Below are 8,468 nucleotides of genomic sequence, written 5' to 3' on the forward strand. Positions count from 1 at the left end.
CCAGTGGCTGCCCCTCTTCGCACTTCATCTTGTTCAACTTCATCCGCAAGTGCCGCTCCTGCACAGCTCCACTTTTCTCAAAAACCTCCGACAGGGCCTTCAGCATCCCGTGCGCGGACTTCTCTGAGCGCACGATGTGCGAGTGCTCCCGGCCAAGCGACTTCACGATGACATTTTTCGCCTTCACGTCGACCTTCACCCAGTTGTCCAGGAGCAGTTGCTCCACCTTAGGCTCCTTCCTAACGTGGTCCAGCAACTCCCGCTCCGCCAAGGTCAGTTCGAGGCGAAACTTCCAGTCCGCGAAGTCCTTGCCGTCGAAGATCGGATAATCCGACTTTTCCGAGGTCATTTCGTGCTGGTTCCCATAACCTGTAGTCGTAATAAAACGCGATACTTTACGGTGTGAGAGCAAATATATTTTGCGTGTTGTTTTGCTCGTAGAATTTTTCAGAGTGACAGTTGCTCTTCCGTTAACAGGGGTGCCAACTTAAATCAAAATAGGGTTACACGTTAAATTGGAAAGCCTTCTCCTACAAAAATTACTGATATTTAGGTATAATCCAAGATGGCGGACCATGGTTATTCCTTATTTCTAGGTATAAATACCTAAATTTGAGGTATTTTCTGGAAAAGTGAGGGATCCAAAATTACTGATATTCAGGTATAATCCAAGATGGCGGACCATTATTATTCCTAATTTTTAGGAATAAATACCTAAATTTGAGGTATTTTCAGAAAAAGTGAGGGATCCAAAATTACTGATATTTAGGTATAATCCAAGATGGCGGACCATGATTATTCCTTATTTCTAGGTATAAATACCTAAATTTGAGGTATTTTCTGGAAAAGTGAGGGATCCAAAATTACTGATATTCAGGTATAATCCAAGATGGCGGACCATTATTATTCCTAATTTTTAGGAATAAATACCTAAATTTGAGGTATTTTCAGAAAAAGTGAGGGATCCAAAATTACTGATATTTAGGTATAATCCAAGATGGCGGACCACTATTATTCCTTATTTCTAGGTATAAATACCTAAATTTGAGGTATTTTCTGGAAAAGTGAGGGATCCAAAATTACTGATATTCAGGTATAATCCAAGATGGCGGACCATGATTATTCCTTATTTCTAGGTATAAATACCTAAATTTGAGGTATTTTCTGGAAAAGTGAGGGATCCAAAATTACTGATATTTAGGTATAATCCAAGATGGCGGACCACTATTATTCCTTATTTCTAGGTATAAATACCTAAATTTGAGGTATTTTCTGGAAAAGTGAGGGATCCAAAATTACTGATATTCAGGTATAATCCAAGATGGCGGACCATGATTATTCCTTATTTCTAGGTATAAATACCTAAATTTGAGGTATTTTCTGGAAAAGTGAGGGATCCAAAATTACTGATATTTAGGTATAATCCAAGATGGCGGACCACTATTATTCCTTATTTCTAGGTATAAATACCTAAATTTGAGGTATTTTCTGGAAAAGTGAGGGATCCAAAATTACTGATATTCAGGTATAATCCAAGATGGCGGACCATGATTATTCCTTATTTCTAGGTATAAATACCTAAATTTGAGGTATTTTCTGGAAAAGTGAGGGATCCAAAATTACTGATATTTAGGTATAATCCAAGATGGCGGACCACTATTATTCCTTATTTCTAGGTATAAATACCTAAATTTGAGGTATTTTCTGGAAAAGTGAGGGATCCAAAATTACTGATATTCAGGTATAATCCAAGATGGCGGACCATTATTATTCCTAATTTTTAGGAATAAATACCTAAATTTGAGTTATTTTCAGAAAAGTGAGGGATCCAAAATTACTGATATTTAGGTATAATCCAAGATGGCGGACCACTATTATTCCTTATTTCTAGGTATAAATACCTAAATTTGAGGTATTTTCTGGAAAAGTGAGGGATCCAAAATTACTGATATTCAGGTATAATCCAAGATGGCGGACCATGATTATTCCTTATTTCTAGGTATAAATACCTAAATTTGAGGTATTTTCTGGAAAAGTGAGGGATCCAAAATTACTGATATTTAGGTATAATCCAAGATGGCGGACCACTATTATTCCTTATTTCTAGGTATAAATACCTAAATTTGAGGTATTTTCTGGAAAAGTGAGGGATCCAAAATTACTGATATTCAGGTATAATCCAAGATGGCGGACCATTATTATTCCTAATTTTTAGGAATAAATACCTAAATTTGAGGTATTTTCAGAAAAAGTGAGGGATCCAAAATTACTGATATTCAGGTATAATCCAAGATGGCGGACCATGATTATTCCTTATTTCTAGGTATAAATACCTAAATTTGAGGTATTTTCTGGAAAAGTGAGGGATCCAAAATTACTGATATTTAGGTATAATCCAAGATGGCGGACCACTATTATTCCTTATTTCTAGGTATAAATACCTAAATTTGAGGTATTTTCTGGAAAAGTGAGGGATCCAAAATTACTGATATTCAGGTATAATCCAAGATGGCGGACCATGATTATTCCTTATTTCTAGGTATAAATACCTAAATTTGAGGTATTTTCTGGAAAAGTGAGGGATCCAAAATTACTGATATTTAGGTATAATCCAAGATGGCGGACCACTATTATTCCTTATTTCTAGGTATAAATACCTAAATTTGAGGTATTTTCTGGAAAAGTGAGGGATCCAAAATTACTGATATTCAGGTATAATCCAAGATGGCGGACCATGATTATTCCTTATTTCTAGGTATAAATACCTAAATTTGAGGTATTTTCTGGAAAAGTGAGGGATCCAAAATTACTGATATTTAGGTATAATCCAAGATGGCGGACCACTATTATTCCTTATTTCTAGGTATAAATACCTAAATTTGAGGTATTTTCTGGAAAAGTGAGGGATCCAAAATTACTGATATTCAGGTATAATCCAAGATGGCGGACCATTATTATTCCTAATTTTTAGGAATAAATACCTAAATTTGAGGTATTTTCAGAAAAAGTGAGGGATCCAAAATTACTGATATTTAGGTATAATCCAAGATGGCGGACCACTATTATTCCTTATTTCTAGGTATAAATACCTAAATTTGAGGTATTTTCTGGAAAAGTGAGGGATCCAAAATTACTGATATTCAGGTATAATCCAAGATGGCGGACCATGATTATTCCTTATTTCTAGGTATAAATACCTAAATTTGAGGTATTTTCTGGAAAAGTGAGGGATCCAAAATTACTGATATTTAGGTATAATCCAAGATGGCGGACCACTATTATTCCTTATTTCTAGGTATAAATACCTAAATTTGAGGTATTTTCTGGAAAAGTGAGGGATCCAAAATTACTGATATTCAGGTATAATCCAAGATGGCGGACCATTATTATTCCTAATTTTTAGGAATAAATACCTAAATTTGAGGTATTTTCAGAAAAGTGAGGGATCCAAAATTACTGATATTTAGGTATAATCCAAGATGGCGGACCACTATTATTCCTTATTTCTAGGTATAAATACCTAAATTTGAGGTATTTTCTGGAAAAGTGAGGGATCCAAAATTACTGATATTCAGGTATAATCCAAGATGGCGGACCATGATTATTCCTTATTTCTAGGTATAAATACCTAAATTTGAGGTATTTTCTGGAAAAGTGAGGGATCCAAAATTACTGATATTTAGGTATAATCCAAGATGGCGGACCACTATTATTCCTTATTTCTAGGTATAAATACCTAAATTTGAGGTATTTTCTGGAAAAGTGAGGGATCCAAAATTACTGATATTCAGGTATAATCCAAGATGGCGGACCATTATTATTCCAAATTTTTAGGTATAAAAATCTAAATTTGAGGTATTTTCTGGAAAAGTGAGGGATCCAAAATTACTGATAATCAGGTATAATCAAAGATGGCGGACCATTTATTCCTTATTTCTAGGCATAAATACCTAAATTTGAGGTATTTTCTATAAACGTGAGGGATCGAAAATTACTTATACTAAAGAATAATCAATGATCGAATTAGATATTATCCAAGAGATATGCAGGCAGAAGAAAACAATGGTTTATATGATATTAATATTTTTATTTATATCAAACACAACTATTTCATATATGTTCTCACCTAAAAATGAATATTAAAATTTAAATTATATTTTATTTTTTCAATGCATCTATATTTTTAATATTAAATTTATCTTTTTTATAAATATTTTGGTTTTTTTATGCTTTAATTTTTTAATAGTTAAATATTTCAGTATTTTAATATTTCAATAGTTAAATATTTAAAAATTTTAATATTTTAATATTTTAATATTTTAATATTTTGATATTTTATTTTAATATTTGAATATTTGAATATTTGAATATTTGAATATATGAATATTTGAATATTTTAATATTTAAATATTTAAATATTTAAATATTTAAATATTTAAATATTTAAATATTTTAATATTTTAATATTTTAACATTTTAACATTTTAATATTTTAATATTTTAATAATTTCATATATTTTAATATTTTAATATTTTAATATTTTGATATTTTAATATTTTAATATTTAAATATTTTAATATTTTAATATTTTAATATTTTAATATTTTAATATTTTAATATTTTAATATTTTAATATTTAAATATTTTAATATTTTAATATTTTAATATTTTAATATTTTACTATTTTAATATTTTAATATTTTAATATTTTAATATTTTAATATTTTAATATTTTAATATTTTAATATTTTAATATTTTAATATTTTAATATTTAAATATTTTAAAATTTTAATATTTTAATATTTTAATATTTTAATATTTTCATATTTTAATATTTTAATATTTTAATATTTTAATATTTTAATATTTTAATATTTTAATATTTTAATATTTTAATATTTTAATATTTTAATATTTTAATATTTTAATATTTTAATATTTTAATATTTTAATATTTTAATATTTTAATATTTTAATATTTTAATATTTTAATATTTTAATATTTTAATATTTTAATATTTTAATATTTTAATATTTTAATATTTTAATATTTTAATATTTTAATATTTTAATATTTTAATATTTTAATATTTTAATATTTTAATATTTTAATATTTTAATATTTTAATATTTTAATATTTTAATATTTTAATATTTTAATATTTTAATATTTTAATATTTTAATATTTTAATATTTTAATATTTTAATATTTTAATATTTTAATATTTTAATATTTTAATATTTTAATATTTTAATATTTTAATATTTTAATATTGTAATATTTTAATTCTTTAATATTTTAATATTTTGATATTTTAATATTTTAATATTTTAATATTTTAATATTTTAATATTTTAATATTTTAATATTTTAATATTTTAATATTTTAATATTTTAATATTTTAATATTTTGATATTTTAATATTTTAATATTTTAATATTTTAATATTTTAATATTTTAATATTTTAATATTTTAATATTTTAATATTTTAATATTTTAATATTTTAATATTTTAATATTTTAATATTTTAATATTTTAATATTTTAATATTTTAATATTTTAATATTTTAATATTTTAATATTTTAATATTTTAATATTTTAATATTTCAATATTTTAATATTTTAATATTTTAATATTTTAATATTTTAATATTTTAATATTTTAATATTTTAATATTTTAATATTTTAATATTTTAATATTTTAATATTTTAATATTTTAATATTTTAATATTTTAATATTTTAATATTTTAATATTTTAATATTTTAATTTTTTAATATTTTAATATTTTAATATTTTAATATTTTAATATTTGAATATTTGAATATTTGAATATTTGAATAATTTAATATTTTAATATTTTAATATTTGAATAATTTAATATTTTAATATTTTAATATTTCAATATTTTAATATTTTAATATTTTAATATTTTAATATTTTAATATTTTAATATTTTAATATTTTAATATTTGAATATTTGAATATTTGAATATTTGAATATTTGAATATTTGAATATTTGAATATTTGAATATTTGAATATTTGAATATTTGAATATTTGAATATTTGAATATTTGAATATTTGAATATTTGAATATATGAATTTTTGAATATTTTAATATTTTAATATTTTAATATTTTAATATTTTAATATTTTAATATTTTAATATTTTAATATTTTAATATTTTAATATTTTAATATTTTAATATTTTAATATTTTAATCTTATAATCTTTTAATATTTGAATATTTTAATATTTTAATATTTTAATATTTTAATATTTTAATATTTAAATATTTTAATATTTTAATATTTAAATATTTTAATATTTTAATATTTTAATAATTTAATATTTTAATATTTTAATATTTTAATATTTAATTATTTTATTAATATTTTAATATTTTAATATTTTGGTATTTTAATATTTTTATATTATATTTTTATATTTATATTTTAATATTTTAATATTCTAATATTTTAATATTTTGGTATTTTAATATTTTATTATTTTAATATTTTATTATTTAATATTTTATTATTTTAAAATTGTAATATTTTAATATTTTAATATTTTAATTTTTTAATATTTTAATATTTGAACTCTCTCCCTATCTCTCTATTCTCTTCCCCTATCTCTCTCTCTCTCTTCTCTTCCCCTATCTCTCTCTCTCTCTTCTCCCCCCTATCTCTCTCTCTTCTCCCCCCTCTCTCTATTCTTTCTCCCTCTCTCTCTCCTGCTTTCTTCCTCTTCATCTCCCACTTTCTCTCTCTCCCTCTCCCACTTTCTCTCTCTCCCTCTCCCACTTTCTCTCTCTTCTCTCTCTCTCTCTCTCTCTCTCTCTCTCTCTCTCTCTCTCTCTCTCTTACACCTTCTCTCTACCTTTCCCACTTTCTCTCTCCCTCTCCCCCTGTCTCTCCCTTTCCCACTTTCTTTCTCCCTCTCTCCCCCTCTCTATCCCACTTTCTCTCTTCACTCTCTCCTTCTCTCCCTCTACCCTCAATCTCCCACTCTCAGTCTCTCATACACACACGAGCACGCACACACACACACGCACAGGCGAACACCCGCAACGCCCAACCAAATCACAAAAACTCCAACTGGATACAATTTTTCATTCGCCTCCAGCATCTTTCCCGCAGGGTCGCACAACCCCTCCGGTTGGGTCCGTTTATACTTACATCCCCTTTCGAGCACTTCTGCAAACATCCGTCCTCCAGAGCACGAGAGGGAAGAGGCGGCCTTTTTAATCGCGCCGGGAGTTTGCCGGGATTTGAAAGTTCCGTCCTCCTCCTCCTCTTCCTCAAGCACACGAGCCACACTTACTATAATTTAGAATCTCCGGGTTCCGTTTACCTTGGCACGCAAAATCAACTCCCGGCCGGTTCCCGGTACAAAACTTACCTTGCCACTTGCCACAATTCCGAAATTAACAGCAGCACCACGGAACACGAACTCACAACCGCGAAATTATTTTGACATTGACATTTCCAAACGCGAAACACAATTCTTGAACTAAAAAATTACTAAAATTTAGGAATTTTAAAGAAGTACTTCAGTGTTCTAAAAAAATACTAAATTTTAGGAAGAAAAAAATACCAATTTTTAGGTATAATTTGACAAGCTAGAACATAAGTTCAAAAAATACTAAAAATTAGGAATTTATACCTAATGTCCGTTTTGCGTGTAGCAAAAGTTTTTTGTCAGGAGACTTCTAGCTGGTTTTTTTTTGACTGACTGTCCGATATGTCAGCCAACATACTTCGCAGGGCTGTGACAGCTCGAGCTCGATAATTGTTTGCATCAGGACACTGTGATGAGGAGTTCGTCATTTTTTGAGATAAATTATATTTTTTTTCACTGGGCTTATTTCATCCGGCCCGCGACGGCTTTTAAAATGTTAATGAAATATTCGATGAATAAATTTAGTGTTTAAATTCAAAATTTAAGGTTATATTTTCACATATTTTAGCAAAAATGTAATTGGGTCCTAAAATGAAGCTTAGATTTCTGATATTATTATTTATAATAATAAAGCTTATTATTCTGAGTACAATGACCCTTTGTACGACCACAAAGAGTTTAAAATGGATTTTTAAATCAATTTTGAAAAATGAACCTCACGGTCTTTCTTGACAGAAAAGCTCCAACTTGACAGCTCGTTCCAAGGGGACCATCTCGGGGACCATAGTTGATCCATCGAAAAAATGTTGTTTTGTCAAAAAAAAAAATCGCGTTAAAATGAAAAAAGTGATCAGAAATGGTTTTTAATCTAGTTTTTAATCGTGTCTTTTACCGCTGTACAAAAAAATTGACATAGGGCTTTAGCACAGAGTAATCCAGAGGGAGCACTGGTATTTAATTTATGGTTGCGTTACGCGGTACATCGTGGTACATCCCCCCTTCAGGAAAAACCTAACATGAGAAACTATTTTTTGCTATCTTAGTTCACTGG

The sequence above is a fragment of the Culex quinquefasciatus genome, chromosome 2 (genome assembly GCF_015732765.1).
Source record: "Culex quinquefasciatus strain JHB chromosome 2, VPISU_Cqui_1.0_pri_paternal, whole genome shotgun sequence".
Taxonomy (NCBI): domain Eukaryota; kingdom Metazoa; phylum Arthropoda; class Insecta; order Diptera; family Culicidae; genus Culex; species Culex quinquefasciatus.